The sequence below is a fragment of the Cibotium barometz genome, chromosome 28 (genome assembly GCF_041138505.1).
Source record: "Cibotium barometz isolate CiBa-2024 chromosome 28, ASM4113850v1, whole genome shotgun sequence".
NCBI lineage: Eukaryota > Viridiplantae > Streptophyta > Polypodiopsida > Cyatheales > Cibotiaceae > Cibotium > Cibotium barometz.
Genome location: NC_141073.1, coordinates 8873914 through 8895344, shown reverse-complemented (window position 1 = coordinate 8895344; position 21431 = coordinate 8873914).

Here is a 21431-nt window from a genome sequence, read left to right as displayed (position 1 = left end):
CTAAGGTATTTAGAATAAAGGCACTCATATGTAGAGTCATAAATCTCTAATATTGAATTGTAGATATTTGCTTATAGAATTATCTTTTATTTGATTTCTTTTGGCTTTATGAAATCTCAAATAACAAAAGATAAGCAACATGAAGTGTTTATCTTGGAAAGCCATATATGTGTGTCCCGAGAGTAGCATAAAAGTGTCCAAGAGTTGCTTGAGTGGTTTACCTATTGTGATAATGGGGTTAGACTTGTGATTCTACCCTATTATGCAAGGTAGCATATCTCAAACTAAAAATAAAATCAAAGCATAAAAGCATGTTTTTGATCTTACCTTGTTTCTTGTTTATAGATGTAAATTTGAGGAAGGTTTACTTTGCCACCTGCCTACCCCAAACTCATTCTCCAATAAGAGTGTAAGTATTATTTCAAAATAAGAGTGTGAGCAATAAGAGTGTGAGGGGTAACTACCTTTTAAAATACTAAATGGACATTTGCTTTGATGAAAGGCATGTGAAGAGGCTACTTGTAGCCATTAATTTTTCTTTTGATATTGGTGGGAGCTTTGTTACAAACGCTATCTTCGATAGTATTCAGGTGAAATTTTTTTCACTTACAAGTTGTTAATATGCACTTAATTGTATTTTTTCTATTTCCTCACTTAAAATTCCTTAATTACAATGGTACCCCTATAAAAATGATAGCCATATATGTGGGTGGCAAAAAATATACCATGCCTATTATTTTATAGATATATACTATGGAACAAGCACAAAAGATGTAAGCTTTCACTCCACTAAATAGTAAAGTAAAGTTAGCATGAAAATTAGAACAACTTGAAACACATAAAGGTAAAATTTTATTTATTGTAGATAAACTTGAAAGATTACACTAAGGAAGATTTGATTCTGTGTACAAGATAGAGTTGATAGAAAAGTTGATACATTGCTTTAGTAGCAAAAGTTGGAAAGCGTCGCTTCAAGACAAAGAGATGGACAAAATAAGAGAAAATGATAAAGAAGGGTACACTTCACTGATTCTTCTCTTTTTAGTCCAAAGGTACAATGGGATGTTAACCCATTTCTAGGGTTAACAAGAGATACACCAAAAGGTCATACATTCAAGATATGAAGCAATGGTGTCCAAATCTACAACTTCGATGGGCGCCCATAAGGATCCGATGGAATACTCATGGTGATTTTTGTTTCAAGAGCGTGTGGTAGCAAGTTAGGAAGAAGTCTCAAGTGATGTAATTTTGTTTCAAGAGCGTGTGGTAGCAAGTTAGGAAGAAGTCATTGTAATAGAGTAGTCATATTTTATGAGAGTAGTCATTGTAATAGCATTAGGCCTCTTATGAGCTTAAAGTGCCCGACCGGCCTCAGCTTAAGAGAGTGTGAACACTTATGGCAATGTATATAAGTGAAAATCTCTCATAATACAAAGGACTCTCCCATTGTGTGATAGAGTCTTGCTCTTACTAATCCTCTTGCTAATCTCTCTCTAATCCATGCTAGTGAGGGTGTGTGCTTCATGGATGAACTTTTTTGGAAAAAGTGCATGCAGGTAGCATCCCAGATGGAAGAGGAGGTCTTAAAACCTATTTTCCATCAGTGTCTCAAGATGGATTTTTTTTTCGTAAAGATTTTTCTTGTTTTTGCAGCCCAAATCTTGGATATATTGACTAATCTAGGAAGGGGGTTTGCCCAAGGACTAAATGAGGTTCTAACCACAAGAGTACTCACACATGGCCTCAATGACTCATCCAAAAACACAGCCATATAGATTTTCAAAATCGTGGGCAAATATGATGGATTGATTGATTCTCTTCAATTCAAGAGGTGTCAAGCCTTTGGAAATCCAAATTGCCCCACCAAGGTACATGCGTTGAACCTTTGCTTAGTGGGGAAGTCTAGTCGATGGTTCATCACATTAATGCTTGTGATTAAGGCGAATTTAAGGACCTTGAAAACAACCTTTATCCATGGCTTTTTTAGACAAGGTGATCGGTGGAGTTCAGCAAGAGAACTATATTTGATTGAGCGAAAACACGAAAGAATTAGAGATTTTATCCTTTGGATAAAATCTTGGACTCATGATGTGAGCCATGGGGGAAACTAAATGATGCTCAATTGAAGAGATATTTCTTGATGGGTGTAAAGAAAAACCACTTACACAACTTGATCATTGTATCCTATATAGAAACATTTGATCAATGTTCTAAAGAAGCAATACATTTAGATGACAACATGATAGAGGATGATCATGATATGTGATGTTCCTGATCTAAACCAAGTGAAACAATGGGCTAAAGAAAAAATGATCTCGAAATTGTCATTTCGTGAATTCTACACATCCTTGCTTAAAAGCTTTGAGCCGGAATCTCCAAGAGAGGATGAGCTCCCTCAAAACCAAACATCCTTAATGGCTCTCAAAGTGATGGGCGAAATGCCTTGTGTTCATTGCCATCACTACGTCCATCCCAATCCCCAATGTGCATACCCTAGGCCTATCATTGCAAAACCTTAGGTTACAACACATCTCAATGTCCCTATTCACCTACGATTACCTTAAATCCTCAATCTCCCATGTCCCAAATAAACACAGTTCAAAGGGTGGAAACTGCTCAAGAAGTAGTTAAGAAAACACTTCAGTGTTTCTATTATCATGGACCACACAAAGTAGCAGACTACACAGTTTGGAATACTTCCATGCCCACAGTCATCATCACTAACAATTTGCAACCCATATATGAACGATGTGGCATCGATTACATCTTCCAAGATTGCCCAAAGCGAGTTGCAACCCGTCTCGCAGAATATAACTCTTAATATCTTGAGTGTCCAAAATGGGCAATTGTCCACGGTATCCTTGAATGTGCTTACTGGCTTGCAAGCTATAAGGCACAAGAAATAGTAAAAAAGAATGCAAAAGAACACACTTCAAAATGGGTAGAAGAGCATGTTTTAAAACAAAAACCAAAAGAGCATGCAAAACCTTCTAAACCCAAGAAAAACAAGGGCCAACAAATTGTAGAAACCAAGGTTGAAAATAAAGGACATGGAAAAGGAGCATGTGGAGGACCTAACCCCAAAAGAGCTAAACTCTACACATGATGTGAATGCATCCACCTCAAAGGCAACCCCTGAAACCACAAAACCCACATGTGTGGCACATGATACAAAAGCACGAAAGAAAGTTCGTTCTTGTCGCATGGGCAAACATAATGAAAACCTGACGATCCAAAGAAAGGCAGAAGATGAAACAAGTTCTAGTACGTCACTTAGTGAGAATGAAACAAGTTGTGTCAGCACCTCACAATCCAATCAAGAAACTAGAACCCGGCCAACCACCCCATATTAATGATGATCACATGACATTTGCAGATCGCAAAAAGCAAGCTTAGGAGAGCATGCTTAGCAATGTTGAGTGTCATACAGGATCACTGGTTGTGATTGAACCTCATAATGTCAAACCTTAAAAAGCAACCAAAATACAAAAACTGGAGGAGTATCACTTTTCCTTTCAAGTCGAAGATGTACTCTCTACAAAAATGAACTCATCAAGTTAAGAAGAGTCATCACGGGGGAAGATTGCATGAATGATGCAATTAAAAAAGCACATGGGGAATTCAATGAGTCCCTTACGAAATTAAAGTAGTCTCTCAAATCCTCATTTGGAGGAGTGCTTTTCTCTCGTGGTGAAGCTAGCGTAACTTCAACCCTTGCACCTTTAAAGACTAACCATGAGTTATACCAAGATATCAAGAACTACATAGAATAGGCCTGTAAGGATTCACAAGATTCCAAACAGATCTTAGTTAAAGTTGTCAAAGGACCGAGTGTGCCATTATAAACATTGGGCACTCTTGAAAAAGCTGAGAGCCAAGAAGAGGATGAAAGTGAATGGAAAAATGAAACTAAAACGGGAACTCAAGCTGAAACAAAAACTGAAACATCCATGGTTCCACTTGAGGATTCTATCATGGTATGGTTAGATTTTCCTATGGGCAATGATGTTAAGAACAAACACATATTGATTAGCCCTTGAGCTAGTCATAACATCATGAGTGTGACAGTAAACACTTGGGTGTCATTGGGCCAACTTGCAATCATCCCTAAAGAAAATTCTCTTGTGAAAGGTGCTAATGGAGAAATTATTGATGTTCCAAGATGCTTTAGCTATGCTATCACAAACAATCGGTGGAAATGTGGAATTCAGATTCCATGTTACCCCATTTTCTCTTGAGTATGATGTCATTCTAGGTAGCACTTGGGTACATGACTTGTGATATTCAATTGACGAATCCATGCAAACAATCACCTTCAACACTCCTGCTGTAGGCATTGTGAAATTGCTCTTATAATAGGAGGAAGAAACATTGGAGGAGCTAGACCTGGACCTCCCAACATATCTTACCAAGGGTTATGGTTCGATTTGAAAATTAGCATATTCCAAGCATAACTTTATCCACAACAAAGCACAATCTCATGACCCTTGAGTTATGGGATTTGTTAAATCAACCAACACTAACCGCTCATCCAGAGAAAATTCCATTCACACAAGACATCAACATGCTATGCTTGGGGTACTTTGAATGGTCAATGGTACAACCCATCCTTCAAATTGCAAACCTCTCCAAATGAAGTCTAGAGTCTTCAAAACACATTGTGAAGATATCTCATTTTCTGATGATTTTGTCTACGTTTCTCCGGATCCTTACTTCTCTTCTCCCCAATTTTTAACATCTCTTAGATTCCCCACTAACAACAATATGTAACTCTACTTATGATTGCCAAAAATAAAGTGGCAAACAAATATACCCACAACTCTCTCTCTCTCTCTCTCTCTCTCTCTCCCTCCCTTTCACTCTCCCACCCTCCCTTTCACTCTCCCACCCTCCCTCTCTCTCCCACTCTACCTATACATAGTCTCTTCATTCAAATGTTATTACATGTGGATGTTATTATATGTGCATGTCATTGCATGGTACTCCATGCCCTTTACACGTGATTTCATATCATTTGAAACCTTTGCATGTGATGGCATATCATTATATGTGAGTACAATTAACAAGATGAATAATTTCAAGATTTATACATATAAGATATCTACTATGCCTTGCGTAAGAAGCAATGAAGAATGTAGATTTATTAAGGTCAATAATTTTTCAATTAAACCCTTTTCAAGGTTTCCTTGAGAGTATATCTAGGTCCATTAGAAGAAGCCATTAGAGATGAACAAAGGTAGTTGATGGTGGTGAAGGTTGTAAAGGAAGAGAATGATAGTGAGGGGGGAGAGAAATATAATGAGTTAGAGGGAGGCAACAAGAGAGAGAGGGAGACAACAAGATTTGGAAGTGAGGATTAGAGTAAGAGGCAGGGGTCAAATTTCTAGATATACAAAGCAAAAAGCAAAAAGCAAAAAGCAAAAAGCAAAAATCTACTTTGCATGGTTATCCACTAAATTTAGAAAAGTAGATGCATGGCTTTTCCCTAAATTTAGAAAAGTACATACATGGCTTTTTCCTAAATTTAGAAAAGTAGATGCATGTCTATCCACTTTATTTTAAAAAGTAGATTAAGGGAATGAACATATTCAAGTCATTGACATATAACCATATTAATTGTCCCGCTACTAAGACATTAAAAAAATGAAAAGTAAATAGTCCTTGCTAGAGAATTGAGACATCACACATATGAAGGATCTTTTCAAAACTACAGTACAATGTCATCAATAGTACTAGGTCCTTTTCACATTGTTCTCCTGCTATTAAACATTCTCATTAGGTCCTCCTTTTTTAGAGTGGGTTGATGTATATACATATTATGGTTCGCATGATCTAACCCAAAGATACGCAAATATACAAAGTAAAGGTGCTTGCATGCACAATATGGTCGTCCAGCACCTACCTTGATTTGAAAATCGGGACATGTGCATGATGGATTCTTTCCCATAGTCACCCGATATTTTTCATTGTGTATTAGTGATTCCTCAGTCTCAATTACAAACATTTCCATCTACCCGACCTTAATGACCAAATGCTCAAAGATTGTACGTGTACTTGAAATTACCAAATCTATTCTCTTGGCTGCCATATTTGATATGCCACTTCTGTACCTTGTTGACCATTGGCCTACATCATTTGCTTCTTGACATTGTCCCTTTTGTAACACAAATCCACCAACCTCCAATTCTTAGATCTCATCCATTATCAGGTTTATACCTCATCCCACTGGCCAAACAACAGCAGGGGGTTTAGCAGGTGATTGACAGATGGTGTTACATACTCTCCAAGTATGATCCACATTACTGTTATAAAACCACATGAACTGACACCTTTATCCCACTGGGGCCACTGGGGCCAAACAACAGGGGGTTTAGCAGGTGATTGACAGATGGTGTTACATACTCTCCAAGTATGATCCACATTACTGTTATAAAACCACATGAACTGACACCTTTGCCCCCTAGACCATTCTCTCATACCATAGAAAGAAGGACCTGGAACACCTTGCCTACACTTCTTGATGCTCTTTTTGCACTTGCCATTTTGGCCACCTAACCACACATCCTTGGCAAGTTATCTTGCTGTGTAGAGATGTTCGACATATAGCCCACATTGAATCGTGTATGTCACTCTCCACAATTCCTTGTACCTTTGCTTCAGTTATCTCTCCCTCTGTATTATGTTGACCACATTGAATCGTGTATGTCACTCTCCACAATTCCTTGTACCTTTGCTTCAGTTATCTCTCCCTCTGTATTATGTTGACCACCTGTAGCTACAGGAATAGTGGGTGGAAAGCTTACTCTCCTACCTTGTTTCTTGTGTGGCTGGTTTTCTATGACATATTTTGGATGATGTGATGAGTTATCTTCCTCAAGATTTATAACTGTGGGTTTTCGACTCTAGATAATAGTAATGTTATCACTAAAAACGTTTGGTTGCACGTGCATTGGTGTGCCCCTCATTGCTTCCCCCACCAATCTGCTAGTGCTTGACGGACTTGGAGCTTTTGATGTTTTGGCCTTCTTTATCAACTTTGTTATTATAGGGCTTGCTCCGTGATATTTACCTTGCATGAATGCATGCTTTTTTGTGGATTGCAAGAGGGCATTAGCGAGGTTTGAAACAACTGCATCATATAAAGAGATGGTTTCACACCAACCTCCTTGCAATACATGCAAAGAGGATTACCATATCTGCCAAGGACATGCAACTAGCTCGGTGCATTCGAGGCGAGCGAGACACGAATTCGCACTATTCTGGCACTGCTCCCCCAACCACTCAGAATCATTTTTGATGCGTTTATAAATCAACATTGATTATGAGAAACAGTAATTTACAAGATAAAAACACCTTTAATCATGTGTAAAAATACATTATTTGTTATCCAATGCATCAGAATTGCTCCTGAAGGGCTGGGGAAGCTATGCCAAAACAGTGCGAATTTGGGCTCTATAGCAGCGGTGCAGGCTCAAAATTTGCACTGTTCTGGCAGTGCTCCCCTAGGCTCCCAGGGTCATTTCTGATGCATTCACAAAAACATTGATGGTACAAACTAGAAAAAATAATGATATACTTGATGAAAATAAGTTTGCAAAAATTGGATTGTATTCATAATAAGAAGTGATACATCATCTTTACAAAAACTTTCTTACAATATTGAGCTTCCTTCTCTTATTATTGGGTAGAGTGTGCTTAAGGAGTGATTGGGCAGAGTGTGCTCAAGGAGTGATTGGGCCATTTCTTGAGGATCCTCTATGCCTATGATTTTGGCTATACCTATACGAGCAAGAAGCTTACCCCTAAATCCAGAACCAAAAACATCAAAGGCAAGGGATTTTTTAATCAAAACTATACATTTGGTGCTCTATGCCATAGAGGCTACACAGAGCACCTTAGAGATGGCTTTCAAAAAGAAGAGAGTGAAGGCAGATTGAGGGGTGTAGTCCGTGTGGATAATGGTGATGCCATCAGGAAGTCGACCAAGATAGTGTGCCAACGTAGCATCATGTCCATGGACCTTGGCCTGGTCTCTGTTGTCTGCTGCCGCCGCCTCGCCGGCTCTCCCAGCAAATGCGTCAATTTCAACCACCCTCTGCAATCAAAGGAAAAATCAAAATATTTTCTTATACTTACAAATGTTTCTAGGTTGTAAAAGGTCGATTATTACCTCTTGCTCAATGTCTTCTTTTGCCAAAGTGCTGGTGGGGGCGGAGAGGTCAATCAAGGACTTAGCCTCATCCTTTTTTGGTGCTTTTGATAAGGCACACTGCCAACATGTGTTATAAGATGTTGAGTATCATCTCCTGTGACCACATAACCATTTGTATCCAATGGTTGCATCTTCTCAAACCACTCACCATGACATGTCGTGGTTTGAGGCACCTGAATCCATATACCATGAATCCATATACCATGAATCATCTCCAGCATTCTGAGAATCCATTGTCCCCATAACGTGCTTCATTGCAAAAAGATGATTTGAACTCCCATCATTGTTACTGGTAGATGCATAATTTCCATGTTGTGGTCTTCCATTCCTCACATCATTCTGCTTTTTGTAACAATCTTTTGCCATATGTCCAAGTTTTCCACAATAGTGACATTCAATCCCATTCAAATTTTGTTGAGGACCTTGCCATCGTCCTCTACCACGAGCACCTGTTCCAAATCTCCCCCTATGGGATTGAAATCCACGACCTCCACGTGATCCAAATGATGACTGAGAATTCTGAAAATTGTGATTTGATTGTGGTTGAGTAGACCTGTCATTCCAACCACGTCCTCCACGGTCTCGAGGGGTAAATCTCCCCCTACCTCGAAAGCCTCTAGATGAGTAAAATGCATGATTCCTTGCATGTTCATCATTTCTTGACGAGGATGCACCACCTGTAACACTCATACCACCAAGGCCAAGCTTCAATTCTTCCACAATGAGCAATGACACAAGCTCATTAAAGTCTGGCATTCCTCCCAACCTTACTGAGATGGAAGTGTCAAAAGATTTGTATTCTTTGCCTAAACTACGCAATGTGAGAGCAACCAAATCATCATCATCCATTGGGGCCTGGATTGATGACAAGGAATCTGCATAACCCTTGATTTCCTGAACATACTCATGTATACTCCTATTCCTTTGTGTTACACTATGAATCTGTTGCTTTAGTTGTATTTTCCTTGCACAAGTGTCTGTCTCATACATTTGGCACAATATACCCCATGCTTCTTTCGGTGTATCTGCATCTTGGATGTGAACAAGCAAGGCATCTGTTACACATATTGAAAAATAATGCAACACCTTCGAGGACCTCTCTACCCATTGCTTGTGAGCCAGTATAACTGAGCATTATTTGGTTGAGGAGGTAGGTATGGCTCCGGGTCTTCCTCTGAGACAAGACTCCATAAACCTTTGCCTTTCAAAAAACTCTTCATTCGAAACTTCCACACTTGAAAGTTAGTGCGGTCAAGCTTCTCTCCAACAATCTGTATCGGACCATCTCCCATTGTTGCAAAAATATAGTAGATGTACCCCGTCGATCACAATGTATGAAGTACCTGTAATGCTCCAAATCTCTCCAAATCACATCAAATTCTTGCAAATTGTGTGCATTTCCATCCCACAATGATTCATCAACAATGTACACTCGATCAAAGTTGAAAACACATGATACTCCTTCACAAAAAATTTTCTGGTTTTTTTCTCGCCAGAGAACCAGTGAAAGATCTTGCTCTAAATCCTTCAAATCTTGTCCAAATGTAATGATTCAACTTGCATTGGCTTCCCAACACATTGCTCCAACATATCCTAGAAGGGTTTGATCAAATTCTTCAAGGTGAATGAGAACCACCAATTTTTGTAGCTCCTGGTTTGCCTTTTTCTGCATCTGTCAGGTACCACCTCTCACTAAAAATGCTCTATCTCCTTCAAATCTTATCCAAATTCAAAACTTTTTGAATCAAAAGTTTAGCAACTCATAGGACTCTACTTGTACCAAAGGAATTAGGCCAATTTGATATAGACAAGGATTAATGCCTTGATTAAAAATGCTCTATTTCTGGACAGACTTTTTGCAAACCTGCACACCTCTGATAAATCACTTCAATGAGCTCCAAATACATCAAATGAGCTGCAACCAAGCATCACAAGGCCTTAGCAATGTCTTTGCTAAACTCCCCAAGCTTTGAATGGCATCCAATGGAGTAGTATTGAATGAATTACATCAATTTAATTGAAAACTGTCAGGGCTTCAGCTCCAGAATGCGCCGCCTGCTTGTAGGGGTCCTGGGGAGAGGGCTTTACACCATTGACATGATAGGCCTCTTAGAAATGACCTAATGCATCATGGGTATAAGGGGTTTGGCTCAATTCTTCCTCACGGGGGGTATGTCCACTACCAGAAACTTTTGCATAAGTTCACTTCCACTTGATTTTCCTCAAATCTGTATGCATCAATCTGCTTCAAGATTCTGTATGTTGCTTGTGCCCACTTTGCTAATACATATGCTAGTTCAAATACACGTGCCTTTGTGTATACATTTGCCAAGAGTACATTCACTTCAAGCTTTCCATGAAAGCTTTAGAGAAAAAACCAGAATTTTGCACTTGCTTTATGCACTTCAATCTTCACTGAACCTGCTCTTTGGCACCTGCAATCCGCAGAGGGGGTCTTGCTACACTTACCAATGGTCCTTAGCTCTCAGATTTGATGCCGGTGTGTGCTCCACAGCTTTTCCTTTGCTCCAAGCTCCAATGGCTTCCTTCACAGCTTTTTCTTCTTCTTCCCTCTTCTCTCACTCACTCTCACAACACAGCTAATGAGCTCTTGGCTTTGATACCATGATAAAAAACAGAAGCAGGATGGAACACACACAAGAGAAGCAAACCCTAATCCATAACCATCAATCATAAAGAAGGAGAGAAGCCATAGTCACCATCTCTCTCTCACACACAGAAGGGAACACAACATAGTGTTCTGTCCACACTACAAAGTAAACCTAATGTAATGTCCACACCACACATGACCAGCTGGACGCGGTCATAAACACACCACACGATATCTATCTACCATACTGTCACTCTGTCAGCACCCATGTGCTATCCTCCAGCTGTATACGAGCTTGACATTTCAACAGCTTTGGTCTCCTCCATTACTCCAGCAGCAAGGGTATCCTTTTCAGCCTCTAGCTTGTAAGGTTGTGAATTCCTCCTCTAGAACTAGGGCTTGCTCTGCGATCTCAACCACAGTTTCCTTGACCAAAGCAACTGTCTCTGCGATAGATTCTCTAAGGGGTAATATAGCAATATCTAGGTGAGGACTGAGGTTGGACGTATCAAGGTCCACCTCACATTGCGTGCATATATAATGCTGATAGATTCTCCAAGGGGTAATATAGCACTATTTATGTGAGGACTGAGGTTGGACGTATCAAGGTCCACCTCACATTGCATGCATATAATGCCCAAGTATTCATCCGTGCTCTCAACCATAGTTTCCTTGACCAAAGCAACTGTCTCTGCGATAGATTCTCCAAGGGGTAATATAGCACTATCTAGGTGAGGACCGAGGTTGGACGTATCAAGGTCCACCTCACATTGCGTGCATATAATGCCCAAGCATTCATCCATTCTCAAGCCAGCTGCCTTTTCAAGGTCATGAAGAAATAAGTATTCTTCACCTTCCACCACAATGGTGCTCAAGACATTGATCTCAAGCTCTGGCAGCACCTTGCTCTCCTCGTGTGGGGAAGATGGCCCCGCATCTTCCCCACATCTTCTACTACTGTAGTAGAAGATGGCCCCGCATCTTCTACTACAGTAGGTTGTTCAGCTGCAGATTGTGCACCCTATGGAAAGTGCTCTGATGATGCAAGCTGCTCTTCTACACCAGCAATTGTTCCTACTGCCTTCACTTCCTTGTCATCCCTCAAATACCCTGCCAGCTGTAATGCAGGCATCTCTACCTCCTCATCCGAATCCTCATCGACTGATGAGGAACGCAAAAGTGGCGAGCCATGAGAGGAACCTAGTTCCTAAATTGTTGTTCCCCAACCTCTTCACCTCCTGCTTATTGAAGGTACAATGAGCTCCTGCGGGGATGCAGATGTCGATGAAGCGTTCAAGGCACTGGTGGATGTAGGGGCGGGCATATTGTTAAATGTACTTAAGCAGCTCAACAGGCACCCATCGATCATTGGGGCAATGGGAAAAGGAGATGGAGTGGGGAGCCAAGTATTGCTCCATGTATGCAATCTGCGTCTCATAATGTTGGGATGCAAGGACGAGCGACTTTTCAAAGTCGACTTCATGAGAGAACATGACAAAGAGCTCGCTCTTGCCCGCCCACGAGGTGGTGGAGAGGAACTCACAGAAGTTGTCAAAGTGGGTAGCCATGTGAATGCAAAGAGATAGTGTGAGCTCGTGCTTGGTTTCTATCGCATGACAATGAGAAAGAAGGCACCTTTGGCTTCCACATTGTCAAAGCTCATGATGCTAAAGTGTTGACGCAGGTCTGCTAGGCTCCAATGCTTGCTTGCTGCCACTCGCTCAATCCATCCATTTTGCATCATCACAGCTACCTTAATAATAGGCATAATTTCTTCTTTTGAGGCTTGAAGTGGGATCCCTGTCCCGTGCTTTTGCATCCATCTTTGGTAGTGCAGACGCATGTACAAAATAGAGCGTGCCTTCAAGAACCTGAAAGACACTGTAGAATCTACTACATTGCACTTGTACACATCACCTTGATGTGACCCCTCATTAACCTCCCAACCCTCTCTTAGTAATCCTTGACTGAGGTCATACCGTACCTCCTTACAAATATACATTGTTTTTGTTTTTGGTGTATTGGCATGGAATTGAACATGTGCACAAAAAAATGTAAAGGACAAAACCAATTTAGCCCTACTGACCTAGATGTCTTTGAAAACTTGAGTGATGTCTTGATATCACTTACCATCTTAGACTTGAAGCATAAGATGGTCCAAGCATCAGGTTTGGGCCATTCGTCGCTCGGAATTGTTAAGAGGGGGGTTGGGAATCTCTTCTAGCTTGCCAAATAAACCTGGTTTTTTATCTACAAAATATGAGTGAGAAAAGAAAAAGATATTGTTCTGTACAAGATCACTTGGGCTTTGAGATACAAACATTGCCTCTCCAATGGATGCATAGCATAGAAAACTCCAATGAGGCTTTGGAGTGGTTGTTCCTCAACATAATTAGAGGGAAAAATATCTGCAGAGAGACATAGGAAAATGGAGAATCATAAGAAAATTTGAAACAAAAAATCCAATATTAGCATGTTGTTAAAGCTGTGTTTATGTTACACTGATAATTTGAAGGAAACCTTGGTCGTTGGCCTTGAATGTACAGGTCTCCAAGGGTATACACATGTTGCACTATGGAAACCAGTCCTTCCTTATTAGTATTCTTGAAGCCTTGTAGCCGCCCCTTCCAATGATGTAGCATATTCCCCAGTTGACGCACTCGATGTGGTCCCTTAGAGCTTGGTTGCATGTAGACCCAAGCCCCAACCTTGAATCTTGTTGGAGCCCAAACTCCATTCTCATCTCTTGTGTTATGCAGCACAAGCTCTTCCACCTTCTCCCTAGGTCTTCTCACATTACTGGATGAGGCCATGGTGGTAAGAAAAGAGAAGAAGGAAAAAGAAAAGCTTGTTTTACAACAGAGAAGTGGAGAGGAGAGAAAGTTCAGGGTTTTCAGTGCAGCAATGGAAAGATTAAAAGAGGGTTAGAGTTTGAGAATAAGCTTCCTGAACCTAGAGTAGACTAAAGAGGGATAGAGTTTCTGTAATGGAGAGGGAGGGAGCTTGAGAGAGAGAGAGAGAGAGGGAGATTGAGAGGGAGGGAGCTTGAGAGGGATGGAGTTTCTGCAGCAATGGAGAGCTTAGAAAAGGAAGAAAGAGGGAGAGGGAGCTTGAGACTAAGGGAGCTTGACAAGGAGGGAGAGCTTGAGAGGTATGGAGTTTGTGCAGCAATGGAGAGCTTAGAAGAGGAAGAAAGAGGTTCAAAATGAGATTTCCAAACCTAGAGTATGTTGGGGGGAAGTTTGAGAGGGAAAACACACTTTTGGGAAAAAAATTGACAATTTTTAATTTTTAGGGTTTTTAATCTACGCGTTTCTAGGTGGGGGGACCTCTAAGCTTGGGCCCAAGAGGTAGGGGGACAAGAATAGTAATTAGGCCCCATTAGCAAACCAAAGCCTAGGCCCCCTAGGGTCAAAGAAGTCAAAATGTACACCCAGCCCTCTTCCTATTGGTCCATTCCTAATCAAAAGTTAATCCAAGAGGCCCTCTTTGGGTCCAAAAAATTCCTAATGTAAAGAGAAGATAAATTGAGATGTTAAAAAAGGGCATTTTGTAGAAAGACCATAACCCTAGTTTTGTAAAGCTCAAAGAGCTCTTAGCTGTATCATGGAATGAGAATATCTTTACATTTAATGAAATTTTCTCTTCCTTTTGATACCCGAAAAATGTTCCAACAAGGTATTAAGTGTTTCATTTAATTGAGATATATCTATTTTTAAAATGTCCTAAACAAGTGTTTACATGTTGTCCTTTCACTCGAAAGTAAAATAAGCTGGTAGTTCTACTTCAATTTCATCGAGTCCATTCTAAGTTGGTGAGTTGTGCATTCACATCCCAATGACAAAGTTGTTTGATGCTCGTCATTCATCCACACATCAATGCCAATTATTGGATTATTGTCCATATTTCTAAGGTTTTTATCTAAAGCAACCAATTCTCCATTAACCCTATGAAATCTTTGATAATAGTATAATAAGATAAAGTTTTGACTTTTAATCATATATTTGACGGTAACACTCCTAAGGTCCACTTTATATTCAATTCCATTTGCAACCTTAAAGTCTGAGTCTAGGTCTTTTCAACCTTAAAGTCTGAGTCTAGGTCTTTGCAACCTTCTAGAAACTTTAATATTATATCTGAGTCTAGGTTTTTGCAAACTAGCATTTTGTTCTTGGGAAAGATAGGAAAATTAGCAAACATATCTACAAAAACATATATTGGTATACACACCTTAATTTTAACAAGCTTGCTTGCCTTTCTGCACCTCATGGAAGAGTTTGCATCTAAAGGAATCACTAATGTTAGAGCTAGGAAGTGGCCAGTCTATGGGTTTGAAACTTGGTACTGGTACCTTTTCTAAATAGCCTAAAAACAGATCTAAGTGTACATGGAAAAAATGATCATTAAAAAAAACCACACTCAGCTAGCTGCCTATGCAACCTTCCACTGTATTGTAGTTCTCTTATGGTAGCATGGTAGATGTTAATGACTCTTGTGATGCTTTCAATAGATTGCCATTCCTCACATGAGCTGAGGGGTAAACATCTGAGAAAATGAAACATAAAAGAATCATTAAGTTAGGAGGTTCTAAATTCCATGTGTATAGTCATGATTTGGTGCCTACTACTACTACTACTACTACTACTACTACTACCACACACACACACACACACACACACACACACACACAATTTTAGGCTTGAATAGTTAAAACATTAAAAAAATCCTTTCAGCTTTAGAAATACCTAAATTTAGTTTTTTCATAGTAGCAATATAAATTTACAAAATAAAAACCCACTGCTTGTGTGTGTGTGTGTGTGTGTGTACACACACACCCACATAAATATATATACATAAATCAAAATCAGCTACTTTGCACATCAAATCTTTAGCTCCCCATCAATAACCTTTTTGCTTATATCTGGAGGGAGCTAGTTGGGAAGTGCTTAAGTCACTAAAAAAGTGGTATTACGCGACTTTGTTGTTCTCTCTCTCTCTCTCTCTCTCTCTCTCTCTCTCTCTCTCTCTCACCCCTTACTCTCTCTCATGGGGAGAGGGAGAAGTGAGAGAGAGAAGAGAGTGAGAGGGAGGGTGGAGAGGGAGAAGTGAGAGAGAGACGAGAATCAGAGGGGGGAGAGAGAGAAGAGATCCATGCCTTAATCTCCTCTTGATTGGGTTATTCTTACAAATCCTTAAGCTGTTCATGTTTGCTTAAATTGAAATTTTTGGTTTTGGTGCACATTGTATTTTTTTTAAATTTTCTATGTTGATTTGGGAATTACATTTAGCTTTTCTTGCACATTCTTCTCTTCCTCATCATTGTCAACTCTCTCCATGAGGTGAAGCCCTTTTGCATGCAATGGCTTATGTGTTTTTTTATGTGGGGTTGCATTTCCAAAAGATATTTTTAATCTTTTTCTTCCCTTTGCAACTTGTGATGCAATTTCTTTCTAACTATATGCGACTTTGTTGTGTTGGAGTGAAGGTCTCTCGAGAATAACGAGGTAAGATTCTATGATTGATTACATGCAAAGATGACAAAGTTGATTTTGAGCTTGCAAGCAACAATTTCTACTTCTTCATTATGGAATATGCCAAGAGGCACTACTACCCACTACTCGGCCATGCAATTGTTGAATAGCACTGGTTGTGCCATTTGCTGATGCCAAGCTGATGCACAAAATCTTTTAAGATGGTATCAACCCTTGGACCTTTTTCAATCATAACTCTAGGGATTTCTTGCTTCTAGATGGTCAATATGACTTGTGGTGCTCCAAAATCCCTATCAAAGTCTGTTTCTATCCCATTGCATGACACTACATTATTACCCTATTGCTTCTTTAGTTTGATGTTGCATTCTTTATGCTTTTAAAGAATGTCTAAGAATCTTTTCATTGTGTTACATTCATCAAGTATTCTTGTATCTCTTTTCAAAAAGCATTCCCTTCATTCTTTTGCTTGTAGAGGTTGTATTCTTCAGAGTCCTCCCATCTATAATTCCATTCAACCCTTTTGTAAGCTCTATTTTTTTTATATTGAGTTGACTATGGTGACTCCTCAGTGGTGGTTTGTTTCTCTCTTTTTCCTCAATTATCTTGAGGTGATATACTTGGCTTCTCTCTTTAGTTTGGATGTACTTCTTGGACTTTTGGTGGACTAACTGTGGTGGCTTTGTGCCAAAATTGGCATGGTCTTCCAATGAAACATGTAGCTTCTCTTTATTTTTGCTCTATGTCTTTGGGATTTGTAGGGGCTTCTTCTTTGATTGTGTTTTTGTCTTTGTCTTACTCGGATGCTTTAGCCAAAATGTGGAGTCTCATCTTTGTTTAAGTTTTTGTAAGAGCTCAACCTGTCAGCCATTGTAAGTTATTGTGTGGATTTTTGGTCCTTATTTCTTTAACCAATGCCTTGTTATTCTTTATCAAATTCTTTTTTGGCTTTCTTAATTTGGGTAAACTTTTTATTTTTCTTAGTGACTTTTAAATCCTCGTCGTTGGAAACCTCTTCATCCATTTTGTAGATGTTATCCTTAAGCTATTTGTGTTGCTTAATGAGTTGAAATTGAACTTGTCATCAAAGATGACCTTTCTCTTCTTCTTGGTAGCTTTCTTTCTTTTTGTGTATCTTGCTACTGAGTGTTTTCTTTTCACAATCTTGGCTACTTGCACTAGGTTCTCAAATGTTGGTTCTTCTTACATCATTGCATGTCCCTAATCTGAGGTACTTGAGCTCTAGCATGTCCCTAATCTGAGGTACTTGAGCTCTAGCTATGTTAATATACCCAAGTGATATTCTTATCTAAAATCACATTTTTTAAAAACGTTTTCTTATTTTTTAAGATTTTGTGACGATCATATACTATTTTCTATGAACTTTACATGGTTTTTAGTCGATAAAAATTCTAAAAAAATGTCAAATGTTTTTTTTAAAACTAAAATCACCTAAATATCAGAGACCCCCAAATTTTTTAAAATTTTCCCAAAAAAACACAGGTTCACATCAGAGTTGGTGTGGATAGTGTAAGGCCATCAACCTTTGTCCTTCGTTGTTTCTAGTCAACAATCAGATCTTCTTATAAAAGGTATGGCTGGGAAGCGACCGCTATCTATTGTATCTACATGTAGTAGTCATAATTTATTTTATTCTCTATATTTTTTATCTATTCTTTTGTTTACAAAGATCTCTATTTTCTATTACATGTAATTCTTACATGGTATTAGAGCCTTAGACTGGACAAGGGATTTGTTAGAAATTTTGGAGAGAGAACTCAACTTGCTGCAAACACACCTTTTTATGTTTTCTTGATTCCCAACATGGGATACTAAAGGAAAGCTAGATGGCACTAACTACACTCTATGGAGGTTCAAGATGAAGGCCATCTTGAGTGCATATGAACAATGGGATACTACAATTGATAGGGATCAAAGGCTTGTGCTTACACAAGACCCTAAAAAAGCTGATATAACCATTTAGCCTAAATCGAATGCAGTGTTAACATGGCACTCTATACCAGTGTCAAAGATTCTTTTTCTACATTAGTTCAACATGTCAAAACTATTGGATATCAATGCTCCATCCTACATAGGTACTGGCTCACACTATCTTATGGTACCCCATATGATGATAAGGCATTTACGGAGCACAATTGGTAGGTCCCTATTTAAACATTAGCGGATGGTGGGGCTGATTGTGGTCAGATATGGCTAGAGATAATTCTAGAGAACGCTGGCACACAGCTAGCTAGGTTACAATCATGTCCTCACAATGGAGCTATTAAACCACGACCCCTTGATAAACTCAACACAATTACAAGGGTATGGGGGAATATGTGCCCTAACCAAAATTTTTGAGAAAATATTCCTTGGAATATTCCTACCACATCATATGCCCTAAAAATCATAAACATGAAAGCTACATTAGATGATGATGTTTTTTTGGCTTAGTTTTCCCTAGGCATTTTCCATAATTTTACAGCCCTTATGCTTGAGCATACAGCCTTCGCTCTCTCTTGTTTCTAGTCAGCCATCTAAGCTTCTTATCAAAGCACATGATTGGGAAGTGGCTACTATCTATTATAATCACATACAATAATCAAAATTTCGATTCTCCATGTTCTTTGTGTTAATCTTGTTTACAAAGTTTATGTTTTTTGCAGCGTATAATTCTTACAGAAACTACTGTAAAAGCATGGGAAATTCTCAAGGCCTAACATGAGACAAAAAATAAGACAAGGGAGCAAAACCTTGAGACTCAATTGGCTAATGGGAGGACGTCTGAGATAGAATTAGGGAAAAGTTCATCACAAGAGTGAAGGACTTGATAGATCAGATGGTGGTGATTCGTGTTTCTATTCCAAGTGAAGACCTTGCATGCATTTGGATTCTTCCACCAAAGTATGGTAGTCTCATCCCTACTTTGAATACTTAGGTAAGAGGTCCCTCACTCCCTTTGGAGAGATTTTGTTCCATATTGCAAGAAGAAGAACTACGTCAAAAAACACGCAACGTTAGAGCAGGGAGAGGATGTAGCTTTCTTTGTTGGTTTAAAGAAAGGAAAAGAGTTTGGCCCCTCTTATTCTACAAAAGATAAAAAGAAGAAGTGGATAAAATGCTTCTACTGCAAGAAATCTGGGCACAATTAGAGTGAATTCATGTCAAAAGAAAGGCGTAGATGAGAAGAATGACATGGTGAAGTCCTCTCGACACTAGCCCCCCAACAAGAGTCACATAACAACATTGCTCAAGATTACCCTAAAGCGAGAGTAATTCGCGTAACACTCATTCATCAGTGTGGGCTCGTAAGCGCTGTGAAGAACCTCCCTTTTATCATTTCTTTTCCTCATCCACGAACTTTGGCCCATGGTAGGAGGAGGAGAGGTGCTTGCTGTGTTGGAAGGAGAAAGGGGCCTTGGAAGCACGGGTTGACATGACATGACTGTGAGCAGAAGATGCAGCAGCGCACGGGACACCATAAATAAGAAGAAGAGAAGAGCTGCATGGGCATGACAGCACAAAAGCGGAGGACTGTGGAGCTTGTTGGCGCAGGGCCTCGAGTGATACCCCCTCTTCGTAGACTATAAAATAATGTCTAATTACGTCTGCTTAATCACCTTCTTGTTTTCCGCACACATCTTCCTTATTATATATGGACACACAGAATCAGTCTCACAGATGCGCACAGGCTTTCCTTTCTTTTGTTTTCTGGAATCCTCACCGTGACATCTTACAGAGAAAATTGGGGTTTTCCGGCCTGCATGCGTGCCTACGACGAAAACCGGGTTGCAGTCCAAAATTTTCCCGGCCTGCATATGAGTGCCGCCTCTTTCTATATCGTGCGCATGAACAATAATATGGTTCCCGAGGACCTGAGAGGCTACATGGCGTGATGGCACCACTTCTTTTTGTGCGACGAGAGAATATTCTTCATGGCCAGAGTATGAGACTTGGACCGCACCGACCTTCCTCTCTTGGTTTAGGAGCAAGACATTGGGGGGATTTTTGAAACTTGAGGTTTTCATCAAAGATCACCACCTAGTAGGAGGAAAGAGCCAAATAATTCCTTTGGCTTTGTTGCTCGCTCTTCTCGGCATGTTCTACAAACAAGGACTTCTTCTTGACTTCCTTCACAACATTAGAGCATCTTCTTGGGCAATCGTTGGCAATTGTCAATAGCTTGTTCTCCTCTTCAAGAGTGAGAAGTGAGCTGGAAAACCTTGGAACTAATCTTCGATTAATGTAATCAAAGAAATATGATTAAGCCATACCACACCATTTACAACACAATGAAAGCTGAAAATTAAAGTAGGCGACACTAGGGCCGACACATTAGCAAGGAGTTCTTGCAAGTAAAAGCATTCAAGGCCTCAATAGTCATATTTCCAAGTACACACAAAGTTATAAAAACATATCAAACATGAGTGTTTGTTGATGAAGTTATCACAAGAGTTTATCCTCAAGGCCTAACTAGGGCACCGTTGGTTCTTCAAACGATCTTCAAGGATCCTTACCCTGGCAAACCCTTCTCCCAACCCCAACATTCCCCTTAGCTTGGCAAAAGAAGCTCTTTGGAAACTTGTAGACTGTAACCATGTATATTTTTATGTTAATCTATAGCTTGAAAGTATGGTAGTGTGGGTGTGAATGCATTATGGAATTGAAAGCTGATAGGTTCTTGAAAAGGCACTTGTTTGGCAATGCCTTAGTTAAAATGTATGCCTTTTGTGGCTTTCTTGCAAAGGAAAATGCACCCTATATTGTTTTGAACATTTATAGCTTATAGATGTTTTCTTTTAGCATGAAGGCATTAGGTAAGTCCTATTGAATTTATGAGAAGTGAGTCTTTAGACTTAACACCCCCGGCCCCCCTTGAGAAAAGACACTCTGATTTGACATTAGTACACCTAAAGGCCAAAAATATTAAAATTTTTATATTTTTTCTAAGAAAAACAAGGCTAATGAAACATAGTAAATACGGCTTGACAATAATTATGTACCTCCCAAACCACAAGCCAAAAACCTAAGAATAACCCAAAAATTTGGTATAATCAATCAAGCGCAAACATGCGACATCTTGCCACAAGTGTCTAGACATACTTCAACGGCTACCCTA